Consider the following 19,798-nt stretch of genomic DNA (forward strand, 5'->3'; position numbering starts at 1 on the left):
AGCTCGACAATAACACACTTTGGTCCACGGAAAAGCCCACAAAAGCCCAATAAAACTCCGGAAAACAATAACCAGGAGTAAATAATTGTTCCCTGATAAATATCGTAGCTGTAACAACTGTTACATTGATAAACTTGGTGATATTACAGTCTGTGCAGCATTTACTCCGTCTCCGGATTTTAGTATCACCTGTCCAATGAAGTCTATTCCGCTGATCTTCATGTGTGTGATAAGTCCATGTGTCCGTGTTAATGTCTGCATGTTTATGCCTCTGTCCATCCCTTTTTTTCATTATATCCATGTCTTTTAAGGCTCCTATTAAATAGTGTCGGCTCTATTCCGTGCCACCATGTTAGATTATGTCATCGTGTCATTGGCGCAAGTTGCACATGCGCAGAACAACTGGAATTAACTTAAAGGGGACATATCATGCTAAGTCCAGTTTTTTAGCCCTTAAATGCATTTTGTTGTATATTTAGAGTGTTTAGAAGTACAGAAAACTTCAAATTAGTCTCTTCAGGTGCTCCGTTGATATCTTTATTATCTGTTTTGGTCACATTTTTCAATCTGTTTCGATTTTTTGATTCTCTATTACGTTTTTTGAACAATAACGTCACAGTATTTGCAGCGGAACTGCCAAAATAGCACTTCGGTAAGCTGTAAATAACGCTAAAAAACGTGATGATAAGACGTCCCTGTCGTTGTTTTGTTAGCATTAGCAGTTGCACCGTCTTCATATGTTAGCGCTGTGTGCTCGTTTTAGATCCTTGATGATATGGCCTATGTGATTTAATTTAAGTCTAAAGTTTTCATTAGTCATTTCATTTTGCCGTTTTTGTCTTTGAAAAGACTGTATTAAAATGCATTTCATGATGTTAGCTTGGCGCTAGCGTTTGCTCGGTGCTTGTGTTAGCTCACTTGTTAGGGTTCTGCAGGTTCATCATCTTCATTTTCATCTCGCTCCGCCGGGTCCGACTCTGGCTCGAACATGTAAGGCTGGATGGACAAGTCTTCTGTTGTTGACATTCTGTAAATAACCTCTGAATAAAAAGTTTATGCGCCGCTACATAGCCGTATCTCTTCTATCAAACTACAAAAATGGCCGAACAGGGTGGAGTTGAACCGAGTGTCACCTCTGCAACCTGGAGAGGGGGCGGGGTATGAAGTGTCTCATTTAAAGAGACAGCACCAAAACGAGTTGCTCTCAGAAGCACATCAGAAAAGGGGTCGAAAAGGGGTGGAGCTATAATAATGAGGAATTCAGACCCAAGCATTGCAGTTCCGCTTTATATAGACCACAACTGTATGATTTATATGTAAAAAAGGAAGGATTTAAAACCATGATATGTCTCCTTTAAAGCGGCTTTTAGCGTTGTTAACTGTTTACAAGAAAGAGGAATTATTTAATTCGGAATTAAAAACGGAATAAACCAGCCACCTAATTCCAAATTAATTTTAATTTGGAATTAATTTAGCATTAGGAATTAAGTGTTTACAAGGTCAGTTTAAAGAATTCACTTTTATTCTGCTTTAAAGAGGAATTAAAGCTCCCATGTAAATGTGGCCACTGATGGTCTCCATGTACGATATTTGTGTTTTTATATCAATATTAATTTAGTTTCCTTAATCTAAAGCAGTGTGCAATTCCATATGACAGTTAAAATGTGTGATATACACACAGTATGTGGGATTTGCTAGCTACCTGCAAAACTCTTCCTTTAGCCTGGTGTTGCTTACGAAAAGCCTCCTGTGACCAAATGTCCTCTTCAAAAAATAGATTCTGACAATGTGTAAAAGAATTGCACTCACGGTGTGCTGTGCAAATTCCCCATGACTCCAATATATCCTTTATTATTACCATAAACAGTAATCCTGTACGTTAGTATAGCAGCAGTTGGTTATTTTTATGACAAAAATCTTGAGAAACATAACAACATGGTCGCTTATCATCATTAGGAGGTCGAAAAATAAAGATTATCTTGAGTAACGTTTCTACTTCTAAAGGCCTTTTTCATATAAAGTAATATTTTTAATGACCAATGTATCACATAAATTTGCTACTTGATAATTTGCCAACTACAGTATATCTGATTCTTTGCTTTTTATGTCCAAAGATTGATTAAAATTGGGACAATGTTTTGACATTTTGCCTTTGGAGGAGAATATTTACTTTTGCTGAAGAGAGCAGACAGAATAAGAAAGTTTAAAGCACAAAAATAAAACAGTGTTTTCTTTGCCCAATCTCAACCTGATTGATTTCTGCTGAACTGTGACTCTCAGTCAAGGACATCGACTGCATTGTTTTTCTGAGATATGTGCAACTCAGTGTGCTTTTTCCCTTCTTTGCCTATGCAGTAGTGGGCTAGCATTAATTTTGGCCCAATTTTTTTTATTTATTTGCACAAACTTATGCATCAAAGTAAAGAGCCACAAGGTATTTCTTCACATTAGTGGGAAAAACTACACCAATTCCCTGTAAATACCCTCCTAGGATAGAGTCTCCAAAAAGGAATAAGTAATGATATATACACCCAATACTTCTGTAATGTCAATTAATACAAAAAGAAGAACATGTGATGAATGTACACTTCAGCATCAGCACAAACATTGGCTGTGTTAAATAAGTAAGCCGTGTAGTGTGGAGATGATTTACGGTACTTTTATTATTTTCTCCTGCTCATCCTTTTAAGTTTTACTGCAATATGCACAGCCTTACTGTGCTGACTCGTGGTGCAAGGTGTGATAGACCATAAAAAACTATGCCAACAAACACAAGCAGACACCCAAACACATTGACTTCCACAATTGATTAACAAACTTTAAGGGAACTTCTCGTGCATCGGAAACAGGAGCAGGACTATGTAAGCATTAAGTTTCCTTCTGTCCTTTCTTAAACATTGCTGGGGTTATTATTATTATTATTATTATTATTATTATTATTATTATTATTATTATTATTATTATTTCTTTAAAGTGAGCAATGATTGCTTTATATTGTTTTTGTAATGTTTGAGTTGAATAAATTAATCCAAATCCAAATATTTTAAGACTGGAGAAACCTAAGTAATCGGACCACTCAAATGTTTGCATCAGAGGTAACAAAAAATGAGTATCAGATTTTATCGGCCTGTATTAAAATATCTGATATACACGCTTTAATATATATTGTTTTTATTGGATTTATTGAGATTATTATTATTAGTCTTCTGATTTATTTTTTTAATTATTCTACGGTAGGAAGTTAAACTAGTAGCTATTTTTTGCATTTTAAATAAAGTTTTAGTTTTTATTGGATTAATTGAGGTTATTTTTATCCGGAGGTCTTTTGATTATTTTTTTATGTAGTTTGTTCAATTGTAGAATATTCTGCTTGCTTATTGTAGATTAGCTCACCCCAGTCTCTCTGGTCTTGGCCATGGTGGAGGTTGGAGTCTGTTATACAGATAACCAGTTCAAACAGGTGCCATTAATGTAAGTAATGAGTGGAGAATAGAAGAGCTTCTTAAAGAAGAAGTAACAGGTCTGTGAGAGCCTTGTTTGTAGGTGCCAAAATCACACAATGTGGTCTTTTTCATGTTTTTTTACAGTTTTTCTCATACCTCCTGTTGCAGACTATTCTTCTCTGAGTAGAACCACTTTTATAACATTCCACACAACAAAATTAGTAATAAAGATGTGTTATTAGATCGATATTAGTATCGGTCTATCACTAAGGCAGCAATATAGGTATCATCTCTGAAGTGAATAAGCTGAATAGCGACACCCCTAATTGCAACTGTTTTAAAGATAGCGATAGTGTACATTTAGCAAAAAACACAAAAGTGGAAACAACTTTTCACCCGTCCTGAAAAGATTCCACAATATCTTTTCTTTCTACATACATCAGAAGAGTTATACATAAGATAATGTAAGTAAAACTGACCCCTTGGACCCCTAAATTCTGGTCAGAATTACATAAACTCTGTGACGAGAATCTCTAGCTAAGGAAGAGACAAATAATGTGATTAGGCATTGTTCCCCATCCCCAACCAGACTAGAACCATTTAGTAGCAAGCTATAAAATTGATTTTCTGGATCGTTCTGGATTTTTCATTACAAAAATTGCCACTTCCCCTTTTCCTTACTTCACTGCTATTAATTAGACTCATGGTTTGCACTGTAGCTCAGAACCAGGACAGCAACAGTTGCTGCGACCAACTCTTGACTTTCTAAACCTGTTTTTGTTGACATTTCTTAACTTTTGTTGCAATTTCCATTATTTATATTTCCCTTTCTCTACATTTGTGTCCCATTTGAGCCAACATTTTTCCCATTACCAACTGAAGGTCCCTCTAATGAGGTCACTGCCTCAAGACAAAGACAATTAGATGTTGATAGGACAGCCCCCACCCACTTCAATCTCCTCTGACACACACACACGCAACTCATTCAGAGCATTCAACAGCAATAATTGTACTCCCTTCACAAATCCCTGTCTGGATCATCATCATTCCTTCAGCCTCAGTCATTACATCAGCTCGTCCCTCTCTCAGTCACTCCATCTGTCCTTTCTCTCAGCCTCTTTGACCCTTTCACTCATTAGCTTCTTACTCACAGTTGTCCATTAGCGGAGAATGCCAGCACCTGCTGCTTTGTAAAATTGCTTTTTTGCATGTGGGGAAATGGGACAGCAAAATGTGGATCCATTTGCTGTTGGGACTTGCCAAACCTGTTTGGTTCACAGTTGGTTTATTGTTCATTTTTAGTTTTTGGCCAAATTGATGGAAAAAATCTGAATTTCCTGTGTTTTTGGGAAACATCTTGTCAGGGCCAGCCCTAGACATCTTGGGGACAATTATGGACAGTGAGGAAAACAAAAGCAGATACCGTAATGTATTTTAAACCAAATTAATTACATTTTTCTCTCCATGAACATGATGGCCATAGTTTACTAACTGCTCCGATACTGTCTAAATGACATTAACTCTGATGAACCACTTTAACCTTGAGAACAAACTAAAATGTATATAAAGCCACTCTAATGGAAGATAATAAATACAAATAATAAAACAATTAAAAAATAAACACTACAAAAGGTCAAAATCTCATTTTAAAATTATTCATAAATGATCAAGTAAGTAATAAGTAAGCCAATACTAATGTATTTGCATAAGGGATTCCAACTCTGAACTATTCTACTTAGCAGAAACACAATGAACAAGGTAATAACTGCAAAAACACATTTTTTGCTCAAACAAAAAACAAGTAAACTTTTTAAATTTTCTTTCGTTTTGCTAATGACTAGTTGTTTTTTTTTTCTTGTTTTATCAGAAGCAAATCTTTTATAATGTCATCATAGGAAATCTGCCTGAAATCATCACTGATAGTGACATTGACAGTGTTTTTTGAAGTAGGTAGCAGTTTGCTGTAAATAACAGGTTAAAGAAGTGTGATGGACAGCCATCGTGTGGGGCCCCCCCGGTGACCATGGGGCCCTAAGCAGCCGCTTAGACCACCTAGTGGTTGGCCTGTGGTGTGACTGACAACTGGCCCAAATATCTCGTACCAACCAAACTATTGTACGGGGTACGCCCAGTCCAAGAAGATGAAATATCTACTCCCAATTCTCTGGGCCCACTCTTGCTTCTGATACTCGTCTGTGTGAGCTATTCTGTTTGCTGGAACGACAGGCATGCTAAAACTTTGCTTGTGACAAACTTAGAACAATCTGTACTGAAAAATAGCATTACTCTTGTCATCTTTTCTCAAAGCTATTCAATTAAAAGATCTGGGAAGAAGGTATAGAGAAAGACCACTTAATGACTTTGCATGTTTTTTAAATGATTCCGCTATAGGCTCTACATTATGGACATTTATCCACACGTACTTCACATTTGAAGCATCATGCAAACTAAAAAAATGTTTTGTTTTTTTTTCTGTGTGTGCACAACTTTAATAAAACATCTGTTTGGAGCCAGTGTGTCGTCCGAAGAGTATTGGACGCCAAACTCAAATCTGTATCACTAAATCTGCTAAAATCTTTAGATCTTAAATAAAACTTGTTTTTAAATGCTTGGCTAGTCACAGAAAGTCTTAACCCATCTGACATTATTGTAAAGACTTCCAAAATAGAATAAAGAGGCCTTTGTTTATTCTTTTTTAAATTTTTGTTTGGTAAAAATTGTCCGTTTTGATAAGAATTCTTGAAGAATTTAAAAAAAAAAAAAAAAAAAAAAGCCTTTGCTGTGGGAAAATTGTTGAGCTTATTCAGCAACACTTTCTAGGCAATGCAAACAGAAGTAATTTTCCCCACAACGCAAACCCTCAACCTTCCTCGAACCAATTACTCGAGTCATGTCGGTGATTTTAATTCACTTTGAAAACACTTGTCAATTACTCTGAACCCCCTCAGGCCTTCTTATCACTTTGAAGGGTAACATTAAAAAAAGACTGAAGCATCTCTTTATCTCCCACATTTCCTAAACATGAGTTATTGACAACAGATGATACACAGTAAAAACGTGCAATGTGAAACTTTGCCTTAAAGTGTCCTTAAATACTCGGGGGAGATTGGAGTTGTGTTTAGATGTTTGAACAAATTGAGAGTTAATTAGATTTAGGGTTTTTGAACACAGTGAATTAAAATACAGCATATGAGATGATAAAACAATTTCATTAATGCAAAACAATAGCCTAAGATAAAACAATACAATAGAAATACAGCAATGAAAAAACTATTTCCAGGAGTGTTTAAATACACAGTGGAATTTAAATGTTTCCCCTGTCAGGTCTGTCTCCATCCTTGTATTTCTGTCGTCAATAGGTTTTTGTGTTTGCATCGACTCCTGCCCCCTCCTCACCAGACCATGACAGATTCTACTAAACCAAAATAGTCTAGATAATATATTAAATATGATCATTCTCATGATCTAAAAATCAGAATGTATAGCATTATGTATTAAGGAATGTGTCAAATTATTGCTATTGACCTATAAACAGTGTTTCAGTTACTTAATAGCTGTAATGATTGAATAGATTTAGAGAAGCGCTGTGCACCAGCTCAAACTTAGTGGTAAATTCACCTTAAATTTCCTCGCTGCAGTTTTTTCCACCTTATTTTTCTTTGTAAATTGATATGTTAGTCTCACTCCCCCGAAAGAAACATCTTTACACAGAAAAAGAAGAGCTAAGAGCAATATTAGTAATTTGTATGAAATTGCATAAATCAATCATCTTTAGGCATTTTTTTCTATATGCTTTTGTAAACCCCTGTATTTATCTTGCTTATTTCAAATAAAAGACGAAATAAAGCACAACATTTTAAAGAGAACGCTACAGTATGTATGGAGATGAACAATGGGTTACACAAATGATGATATGAATTATTATTAATGTTACTGTAATATGTGGCACACACTTGCCTCCGAACCCAGCCAACCCATTGTCTGACATTCCCTCGAATCATCATTTCTTTGATCCGAGCGACAGCAAAACCCCCAGCGAGTACCTGGGGGTTTTGCAGAGCAAAAGTTCCTCTTTTGGTCCAAGGGGGACATCCTGCCGCCCTCCCTTTGGGGTTGTAGAAATATGGTAATGTTGTGGTTCAGTATACAAACCAGGCTTATCTCATGGTTCTTTCTGTCTTTGTTGTTTAGATTAGGAAAAAAAAAGAGGGTGAAAGCTCCAGGTATGCTTAAACAAGTATGCTTAAACAGGTATGCTTAAACAGGTATGCTTAAACAGCTATGCTTAAACAGGTATGCTTAAACAGAAGCCAAGGTTCAGTTATTGTTAATACCAACTCCCTCTTGGTTTTCAAAAGGGAAATATGTTCTTAGGGTTTGTACCCCTACAAATATTTATACATTCATTCATTCATTTTCTCACCTGCTTGTTCCTGTTCCGGGTCATGGGGGTCTGCTGGTGCCAAACTCCAACTCTTACTGAGCATGAAAAAGCTAAAAACACCAAAAAGTAAACACAAAGTATTGTGTTTTATCCTTGTAAAAGATCAAACTGAAAAATGTTTGGTTTGTTCATAAACTTTACATTGTTTACATACCAAATTAGACAATTATTTAACCACTGTTATTGTGATTTCCAAACTTTCCTGAAACAAACAGGCCTGGATTCCCATTGCTTGTTGACACAAATCTTTGATATCATTGAAAGAGGACAGCACACTAGTCTGTGGTGAAGATACAAGCACTTAGCTTAATTATAACACCATTCATTAACATTCGCACATCAGAGGCGTAAAACATATAAAGGAGTTAGTGTTGTGGTTGCATGTGAATCCAGTTGCATCTTTTTAACCATAGGTTCTGAGGCTGCTTTTTAGTTATATTTACAAATATTTTCCCTGTGGCCTGTGCATCTACTTACCTTTTTAAATGACAGGACTTGAGATTCATTTGATTAATTCATGCTTCCTTCGATGCATCCATGAGGTCGCAATGGGGAAAAAAAAAAAAAAAAAAAACTTCTTTGTGCCTTTGTTGTTGCACCAATTATGTAGTGAAAACCATACTGCCCCCGTGGTTACTACTGGTACTGCGTTGTTTGGTCTTTATCCCAAAGCCTGAAAAACAAGGGCAGACAAAATTGTTCTAAAAGGCACACTCCGTACTATACACTACAAATTAAATGAGTATATACTGTCCACTTTATCATTTGAGCCATAAAACTCACGGAAACACATATCATGCTGACATTTCCGAAATTTTCAGAGAACCGCCATTGTGCTATCAATCAATCAATCAATCTTTTCTTTGTAAAGCGCCAAATCATAACCAATGGTATTTCAAGACACTTTACAGTAGAGCAGTCTTAAGGACGGACTCTTCATTTTATGGATACACACATATGCATATATACGTATATACACATACATACTGTATGTATCCCACACCCAACATGAATTCATCATGGCGACAAGGAAAACCTTCTGTTAAGCAGCAGGAACCTTGTGTGGATCCCATTCCTATGTGCTACTGAACTAACTTCCGGTTAACTTCAAAACAAGAGCCTATTTACAAAAGCATTAAACACTAATAGAAGACAAGAAGAGATGTTTTTGTTTTGAAAAGGGGATGTCTGACTTTTAGATTGAAGCCGGTACCAGGACAATTTTACATCCCGCTCGCAATGAATTATGGGGCTTTTGAGTATGATTAGTGTGCCCACCGTGTATTTGCATACTATTGAATGTGAACGCAGTACATACTCATTTTGATGTCAGATTTAGCATGAGTTAGTGTTGTAGTACTTGAGACCGGTCTTGGTATTGTCTCGGACTCAGAAGCATTTTCATTATTTTTATAATGTAATAACAAGAAGAAGAACTGAATAAAATGATAAATATCCTTAATTCACGCATTAATCCACCCCGTATAATGACCGCAACCATCCTAATGTGACTGACGTGTGTGACGCACATACCAATACAAAAAAGCGAGTGAGAGGAGTCACAAGGATGAGAACTTTGAGCGTGGAGAGACAAGAGATAAACATGTCCGCCAACTAGTTGGTCGTTACATTTGGTTTCACTAACCACAAAGAACAACTCTGCCATAATTGAAAATAAAGTAAAGACCTCTCTTTTTTTGGTTCAAATGCAAATGGTCGATAGTGCTATTTCTGTAAATGAAGACTTCATTACAAAGACAATTACTAAAAATCAACTTTATGCAAACAGTAGTGTTTTTTATTAAGAAATGTATGAGGTGTCTTGAACACCAACAGCATGCATCATTTTGGGTTTTACATTTATTTTTATTTCATATATACTGCTTTGCCATTTTTCTCTGATTGATTTTAACCTTTGGATTTCATCTCTTTTTTGGCATGATACATTTCTTTTCTTTTCTACCTGCCTTTTAGGTACTTGGATTACAAGGCTGGACAACAGACAGATACCAGACAGCCATCTATACTGTAGCATCATTATCTCAGAAAGTGCAGCTCTACAGTTCCCACTCACCAAGACAGCAGGCCATCAGTGATGCAGACACCTATTTTTTGTCTGTCAAATGTATTTAAAAGAAACTAAAACTAAAGAGAGAATGTTATTTAACTGTCAAACTTTGTCATGATTTTATTTTATATGGTCTTGGTCTTGACTTGGTCTCAGCTCCCAAAAGTCTTGGTCTTGTCTTGGTCTCGGTGCATTCTGGTCCCGGGTAAGTCTTAGTCTCGGAGTGCGGTCTTGAACACTTTATGTGTATTACATTAGTTTGCAATTTTTAACACAGCCTCTGTTTGTGTGTCTAACCTTGAGCATAAACAGTGCTTATCCCCCTTTATGCTGATAACAAATATACAAAAAAAATTAAATTTTAACTATAACACATTAGAAATATGGTATTCAGCAGTGAGGAAGGAAATGCAGTTTGCATAGATAATAATGTGTAGATACGTGAGAACTTTCTTGTCACACCCACAGTGTGTGAGAGGTATGACCTCAGTGATGCTCTAAGTACATTGACAATAATCCATGCCTAACTGTGATGCAGGTTGGTCTTATACAGCACACTGATTGTGTGATAATAGAACACATAAGAGCTGCAGCAGATGCTATGCATGTTAAGTAGCTATCACAACGACCATGCTGACACAGGTTCACACAAATCATTTCACTCACACATACACACACATCATGTAGCCATCTGCAAAGCAACATATACTCCTACACAGATCAAATGAGTCAGGCTTTTGATGAGAAAATGCAGAAAACAGTAATAAATGAAAACAGGCCAAGAAAACAGAACAGTGAGAGAAAAAAAGAAAACAAAGAAAAAAAAAATGTTTCTGACAACCTGTTATTTCCGAAGAGAAGTGTAGCATGTGATTATGGCTGTCAAACCAGTAAAATCTCCTTCCTGACATTTGAGTTTTGGCAATAGAAAAATGGAAAATAATTTAGAAGTCCCAGTTCAGGCTAATAACTCATTTCCAGCAATTGCCGGCTTTGTTGATTTGTTTCATTGTGCAGTGATGAGCAGTTCCTATTCTCTGACTTTGACTCTTGAACAACCAAACACTGGTTCATCTATCTTGGGTTGCAACTTACTATTTCAGAAGTTAATTTGTATGTATATGCATGCCAGAGTTCAAGATCACTTGACATAAATATATATCAGTGCGTGAGCTGAGTGAAACCGGTGCACGGCTGGCACTGCGACTGTGGCCTCTCACTACTTCCAGCTGGTGCTCCAAAGGCACTGAACCACTTTACAAACAATAAAATTCCCAATACTCGCATCTTCATCACATCCTTCTTCCTGACATGGCTTTTTAAAATGTTGTCTCCCATCTTTAACTTCATTGAAACCCCTGGGACATTCACTGCCCAGAGCTTCCCTCTTAATGATTCCTTCCGGAAAGGAGAAAAAATGTATCAACTTTGCTATCTAAGGTATAAAATTTTCTATGGCTGATAAAATGTAGTTTAGCTAGGAGGTAGTATTGTTGTGTCCAGTCTTCTATACACGATTTTTACTCTTCGAAAAATAAAATTAGGTTTTTATTATTAGATTTTGCCAGTAGGTGGCAATATACTGACATTTAGATTTAGGTGGGGTCATTTATTTTCAAGCAAATTCTATGATCTCAGGAAATCCAACACACAATGATGACATTTTAAAGTTGCTGGAAATGATTAAAAAAAAACAAAAAAAAACAAACAAAAGTCAAATGAAGACATAGTGTAGGCCACAGATCAATAAATAAATTACAATTTTGTTTTGATCGCAATTTTTTAGGTTTCTTCGCCAAGAAAAACAGTGATTAACTTGACATCATTTTTGTTCTCGTTTGTTCCCGATAAAGCCTGTAATATCACCTCACTTTGCAAGACTTGTGTATGTGTATGTGTATTGGCCCCAAAATAAACATCTGCTATTGTTTTGCCGCAACTTAAAGTCCGTGATAACTCGAGAAATGTGTTGGGAAGTCATTTTGACAGTATTTTTGGGTCAAACACAAGAAATCACGATAACAATGAAGTAAAAAAAATAAATAAATAAATCTTCGGCATCGGTCTATGAGACTCCACATCCCACAATACAATGCGTACATTTATTCCAACAATGTCAATAGGAGGGTTTTCAACCTCATATCTTTCCAAGCAAATGATCTTTGATTTATTGATCTACGAGGTCTGCATTATGTCTTATCATCTCCAGCAGCTTTAGGTGAATTCAATAATTGCAAAAAATGCTGTATGAAATACCTGACTTGTAAATGATATATTTGTATTTACTCAGCAAAAAATCTGAAACAAAAAACAAAAGACTATTATTATTTTCTGAAAACAATAATTAGTGGTTTCCCCACAGGATAATTAATTGTCAACAAGAATATTCTATGATCATTACAGGGCACATGGAAATGTTTTGCCCAAAATCCCAGCATTTCTTACCTCTTCCCTTCCATCATGACCTCACTACTCCTCTAAATGTCATTTGGAAGGAAAGAAGAGAGGGCTCAAATGAATTTCAACCAAGTCAAGCATTTCCGTTTTTGACAGCTTCTTGGGTGTCTGTCCAAATACAGGTCAGCTGTGAAATAAGACTAGCTCAACCAGAACTCTGCTTTTCCTTAGGTGCTGCATCTGGGAATACATGACTTGGTGCCCTATAATATTGAAGTATGGGTAGATGGGCAATAGGATGCATATAGGGGTTATTTAGAAGTTCTTAATTATTTAATTTCATTCAATTTATTGAAGCTAGAAGCAGACTTAATGTATTTAGTTGTCCCTGCTTACCATAAGTGATGTTTTCCTGAATTAGGTTCATTAATGTCTTTCCTTTTAAAATCATTTCTGGATCTGTTTAACACAATGAATGTGGGCTCAATGGACTCACTGAGAAAAACATGACTGCCGCCCACCCCACATCCCCTCATCATTGGCCGATCATAACACTCCAACCCCATCCCACAACCACCGCCATCCTCTGCAATCAGCCATTTGTATCTAACTGTCAATTATTGTGGCAAAATTATAACCATGTGGATTCTTCATACAATCACTCTTCCACGTCTCTTTGAATCTTCTGTTTTTCTCATCCTGTGCCTTACACTGACTGTTTTGCACTTGCCTGCTGATAAAGACTGAAACTCCAAGAACATTGATCTCGAGGTCGAACATATCGCCCATGAAAGCTGGGAAGCTGGCGTTTTCACTTCATAAGGTGTTCCACAAGCCTCAAACCCATTAAGAAATTTCAACTTGGCAAAGGCTTAAACTCTAAAGTCCTGCCTTCACTCTTTGAAACTGTCTAAAAACTGATGTTAGACTCTCTGCAGACAGACACTCTGCAGACAGTATAACTGGTATGTGCTCTCTGTAAATGACTTGTGTCTGTGGGGGCCACCCAAATAAATAACTTCTAAGACTACAGAAACTCTGTTTCAAATACTTTATTCCAAAAGCAGCTCGAGAAAAAAGACGAGGGTAATGCAAGAAATGTGCCGCGACGACCAGGGCGACGATCAGGGGCAACATCGCCGAGCCCGCCGACGGTGCCTGCACACCCCCACAGATGCTAGCGCATCCCCCACGAGTGACGCCACGGCGAGCTTGACGCTTGGCGGGGGAGGCCAAGTGCCTAACGGGCGCAGAGCAGCCCCGCGGTGGGGGCCGAAGCCGTCTACGGGTGGAAGAGGGTGAGACCCGGTCCCCTCCGGAGGAAGCGGGTCGGCCTCGAGTCCCCTAGGTGAGGAGGGTGGGACCACCGAGCCACCGGGTTTGTGTAATAATTATACTGTAAATATTAGAATCTAATTATTTAATCCCGCCAATACAGTAGATTGTTATGAGCTGTCAATGGTAAAACGTAGCTCGCGAGCCAAAAAAGTGTGTACACCTCTGCTCTAGTAAATAAAAAAAAAAATCCATTTGACAATTATACATATTGAATGACAAATAAAAACACACATGTTCATACTGTGGATGAAAATAGTTTACCCAACATGTTTTTCTCCTGGGACTCTCAGTAACAAATGGAGATAGCCAACTAACATTTGCAGAGAACATGCTCCATTAAGAAGGGCTATGGAACAATTGCAACTCTGCTGGTGTACACTGGTACATCTATTGAAGTGTCAAAATGGAAAACATCATGATAATGACATTTTCTATCAAACAAATTTAAAGACTGAAATGAGGATTTGTATATGACTTACGGGAAAATATACACACAACAGACTGAAGAAAAAGCAAAAGAAAGTGATGGATGATTTAGCCTTAATCTGCCAGAAAGTAGCATATCGTATGTTGTTTGTTCAAATTCAGGCATTGTTACGCCATGAAGATATCTCTCTTGTATGCCCCTGCAAACTAATAAACATGCAAACGCAAAGCATAAAGGAATACCGTACTTGTCAAATCGCCTGGATGCCTGGGGAGCCGTCCATCATTGGAGAATGTCTTGTGCAAAAGCTGAATGTTTTTGTGATGCATTTACACAGTTTGAAAAAAGCCACATCCTTACTATAGTAGAAAATACCATGCTTTCACTGTTGAAAAATGTAATGTTCCTATTTTCTAGATTCAACATATTTGCTATAAGATGTTCAGTCCTTAAATTAAACAGATACACATTGTGCAGTTGCATGATTCGTGCAGACTAAAAACCTGAGCCAAGATTTTGCTTACTTTTTTTTTTTCCCTTTTGAACTGGAAATTAGGCAACATACGTTTTTGGATAATTACATATCTGAACCAGCTGTAGCCAGACTCACTTTGCCTTATCTACAAGTCATTCATATGTGCATGGTAATGTAACCCGCTAATCAGGTGTATCAAATCCAAGGCTGCGCGACAACGTCAGGCACACCATAGCATCCACATGGTCCTTGAAGTGAAAATTAAAATGTAAATAGCATTAATCCGGTATATATAACTACAAAAATCACTTTTATATACAGACAACAACAATACTGCAACGCGCAGTTTGACAATATGTTGACAATATAAGATTTTAGCAGTTAAATGTTATCAGAAAAAAAAAGCAGAAAAGTTTTTATTCGCCAAGTACAGTTTAAAAACAGTACAAGGAATTGAACTTGGTGGTTGGTGTGAACAACAAAATGTATGAATGAATAAATGCCAATAAATGTAGGGGGACAAGGGGTTTTAAGAATGATAATGTTAATTATTATTAATTAACTGCTTGTTACAGAAAAACTTAACATTGACGCTAAAACATTTAGCAAATATATCTCGAGTCACTGTCAATCTTTACTTCATACAAAACTACAGTACGCCAGTTAAGTCAACTATTCATCAGCATGCATGGCTATGCTGTACAGAGAAAGTTGGTCACACCAGTGCCACCACTGGATAAGTTTGTGTAGAGCCCTGATGATAATATACAAAAAATAGTATTAGCAAAAATAGTAATAATGGTAATGTTTATAATAATAATAATAATAATAATAATAATAATAATAGTAATAATAGCAATAACAAAGTAATATAATAAGAATCTAGTAACAATAATATGATAAAAAAATATATAATAATATAGCAATGCTAATAATACAATGATAATACCAGTAACTATAATATAAAATATTAATAATCAAAAAGGAGTTTAAAAATATAATGATCATTATAATAATGCCAATAACATTAATACAGTAGTACAATTATATAATAATAATAATAATAATATTAATGGCAATAACAAAATAGCAGAGAATTCAGTAACTGTAATACAATAATAAAAACAATAATAAACATAAAATAACAAGGTAATAGCAATATTAATAATAATACAATGAGAATACCAGTAACTATGAGATAAAATAAAAAAAGAATAATTTAAGAATAACAATAACAATACAGTAATAGTACAATTAGATAGAGATATAATATTAATAGTGAAAGTAGTAATAGTAATGGTTATAAAAAATAATAGCAATAACATATAATGAGAATCCAGTAACTATAATAAAATAATAAATATTAAAATGGATGTACAAAGAGGTGTACATACTCTGTGCTCTATTGTGTTATTAAGGGGTTTATTTGCGGGTGCAAAATAAAACAGTGTGTGCGATTTCCCCGGTTTAATTCTATGGGATATGAACATGATAAATGTGTTTGTTGTTGTTGTTGTTTTTTAACTCACTTTTATATTTTTTTGTTTGGTGTATTTTTCTGTAATGTATGTTTTTTGGAGTCAATTTGTGTATTTGTGTATCTTTCTGTTTTAGTATATTTAAATAAATAAATACGTATGTGTTTGAGACGCTGATAACTAAACTCCATAGACATTGTAGCGCCAATCAGAAAAACAACCAAACTGCGCAAAACAAAACGTAAAGCTCCAAACTACATGAGTGAGTAAGTAAATTAAAGTATTATGTACAATTCGGCTGTCTTTTTTTAAAAAACAAAAATATTTTTTTACCTTCGAACCGAGTGGTCAGAGTTTAGCTTCCATGCACACAGCATGACACAGAATCCGCAGTTTTCCAGATGGAGAATTGAACAGGTTGAGGTCAATATCGACTCTAGTGAAACAGCACGTTATTGAACAACAGTTATATGGTTTAAAATCTGCAAACTGCTTGAGGGATTTGGGGACCACGAAGGAAAGCAGACTAAGTGAACTGGAGAAACTTGATAAATTCAATGCATTACTCAAGAAATTACCTGGACAGAGCTTTGCTACAACAAAATTGCACTTTATTTTGTGGGTTGCGTTTGTTTTGGGAGAATGGAAATTGGGATTTGTTTGATACAATTTTGGCATTATTTGTTGAATATACAATAGTTTTATTGAACAGCATAATGGCCTAGCTCGGAGTTGGTGAGTCTATCTGAAATCACTCAAAGCACCAATTTAAAAGTTGTTTATCCAAGTTTAATCTTTGGCAAACTATTCCACCAGAAGGATGGATCAGGCAGTGTAGACGAGTGATCTTTTGCTTTTTCTACTAATCCTGGTAATTTAAGTTTGTATTAAGAGCAAAATGAATGCATTCTTTTCTATATTCATGTCTTCGACTGCCATTTAGCTAAACTTGTGGTCTCAAAGGGGTGCATACCATTCACTAGGTGTAAAAAAAAAAACAACATATCCCTACTAGATAAGGCAATGAGTCCAATTGCTTAAAAAGGTACAAGCTCACTAATTAATCAAAGCTCAAAATGTTTTCTTCATATACTGATGAATTTTCCCTAGTCAGTCTGCAAGGTATGCTTTCTTGGGGCTACTATATCTTTTACCTTAATCTCAAGGGATGGGTATTATTCCATAATTAGCTTTCTCTCTAGCATCTATGTTTGAGTTAATGTATGCCCAAAGAAAAAAAATTAAAAAGGGAAAATCAAAAGTTTGGGATAAATTATGGTGCATGTGATCAGGGGAAAAAGTTGGTTTTTATTTGATGTAATCCCTGTATATTCAACCACTGCAAAAAAAAAGAAAAGAAAAGAAAAAGCCTTTGATGCAACCAAGAGAAGTCACATAAAAGCATCTTTTTGAAGTCTCTGTTGTACAGCTGACATCAAATATCATCTGTAGTAGGGAGACAATGAAACAGAAAGACATTTGGTAGTTTATAAAGTAACATCACCTGCTGATCTAAAAGGAAAAGTGATTGACTTGTTCAGAAAACTTTTCTAACAAAGTTTGAATAGTAACTGTTATCTCGTCTTCTCTCATTTTCCGCACACGCCTTTTCTGTTTGTTTGCAGCACATAATGCTGTGTTGGGTTTTGCTTGTTCAAACAATAATAATTGTGAAGCCTATAAGCCTTCCCTAATACCCCAGTGTCACCAATGGAATTAATTGCAATAAAGTTTATTTATCTATTCATATATTTCAAAGCTATTAATATGAATGGATGTGTTTTGTGATATGCATTCGTACATTGATACAGTGTCTATATCTCAAATCTAGAGTGTGTAAACTGTTCTAGTGTGATGTTTTTTTTTTCCATTCTGTTTGCTCTATTCACTTTAAAGGGCACACTGTGGACTTTTTGACCTAAAGAGTTTACCCATATGAGTTATTTTAAATGATCCTTCAGGCCAATATACAGCGCTTGACAGTATCAATGCTCCGAGCGGGGCTTCCCTTTTGAAATAAGTTTGGAGAGACGGACCGTTTTTGGCCAAATCATGTGATCTGGAGAATGCCTGGAGAATGTTTCACTTTACAGCAGTCACGTGACCACAGGCTCAGATATATATATAGCTCCTACGTGACGTCACAACATAAGGGCATTTCCCGACTTGGCGCCATTGCCGTGGGCAGCTAAAACGAGGTAAGCCTCTGTTTACAGCCTAAAAAGCACAATATGGTAGTTTCGTGTTGGGTTAATGATGCAATAATAGCCGCGATAGTTCAGTTAAATGTGGATTCTTTGGTAAGGGAAGTCGGCAAGTCAGATCCATAACTTCGGGATGAGGATTGGCTCCCAGCCCTGCTTCCCAGCCCGGCTCCAGTCTATGAGCTGGAGGAGCAGCCGCCACCGCCGCACTCTTCTCGTAATTTTCTCTCTAGGGCTGGGGTGCGAAGATGGGTGCTGGGTCCTCGACCTCGGCCGCTGTGCTGACCCTTGGCGAAGGGGGCCGACAACTACGCCGAAGCCAGGGAGTAGGGGGCGAGTGCCGGACCTCCAGTGGCGGGGAGAGGAGGACAGCCAGACTGACTGTTTGTTGATTTTTGCGACAGTGCTGCTGTGCTTGTGGCCACCAGGGGCAGTTGCGTGAAAGTTACCGGTCTAGCACCCCTAGTGGCCAAAAGTTACAAAAGTGTGCCTTTAAGTATAGGAATATTGTCAATGATAATTGATATAGTCTTATTTAGGTTGTTTTTTATCTTTTATATTCACTTGAATTGAAAAGGTCATACCTAGAGTATATAAAAGTATGCCCGGAGTTAGTTAAATAACAGCAAGTTTCCTCTCCAAAAGAAATTTAAAAAATTTCTTTTCCCTTTGCAAAATATTGTGTCGTATCATTATTGTAAGCCCAAAATCATATATCATCTCATTCCGTGAACTTTGTATATTGTCCCACCCTTAATTTTTATATATTCTGCAAACAAATATTCAGTGCACGGACAATATTTCAGTGCAAAATTAGACAGTGGTTAAAAAGCACTGATTCAGAGAGTATCAAATGGTATCTCCACAGAGGAGGGTTGGGCCAGCTGTGGGGCCATTTCGGATGAGCTACAACTCCGCCTTAGTGGGGGTTGTGGTATCTTTTCACCAACCAATCAGAATGGGTTTAAAAAAACGACATTTCCGCTACTCGACTTCCGTCAAAGTCAAGTAGAAATGCTAACCCTAACCCTAAAATTAAATGTTACAATACCATTCCGAATTACAATATCTTATTTTGAAATTGTAGTATTAGCAGATGCACCTTTTTTCTTTATTCTACACAGAAGACGAACTGTGATGGTTCTGGTATTTTGTGCGAAGCCTTATCCTGTTCTAAAAAAGCTGCTTTGTTGCCGTTACATAAATAACTGTGGTGTGACAGATCCCCATAACACCATGTGAGCCAGCAGAGAACAGCAGCTTTGGTACCTTTTCACTTTAAATGCTGTGCTAGTGCGTTTTGCATCTGAAATGCTTCAATAATGATAACCTAAAAAATGTGATTCAATTTTCTGACAGTACACATTAGGGATTTACTTTGGAGAACATCTCAAAAAGCTTATCTTCCCCAATTCTCATTCCAGACTCTCATGACACCCAAAAGAACAAACATCTTACAGTCAACATTGTTTTACTATTCAAGCAAGACACTTAAATTGGACGATGAGTCAGGGGGATTTTCTA

The sequence above is a fragment of the Gouania willdenowi genome, chromosome 14 (genome assembly GCF_900634775.1).
Source record: "Gouania willdenowi chromosome 14, fGouWil2.1, whole genome shotgun sequence".
NCBI classification, from domain to species: Eukaryota; Metazoa; Chordata; class Actinopteri; order Blenniiformes; family Gobiesocidae; genus Gouania; species Gouania willdenowi.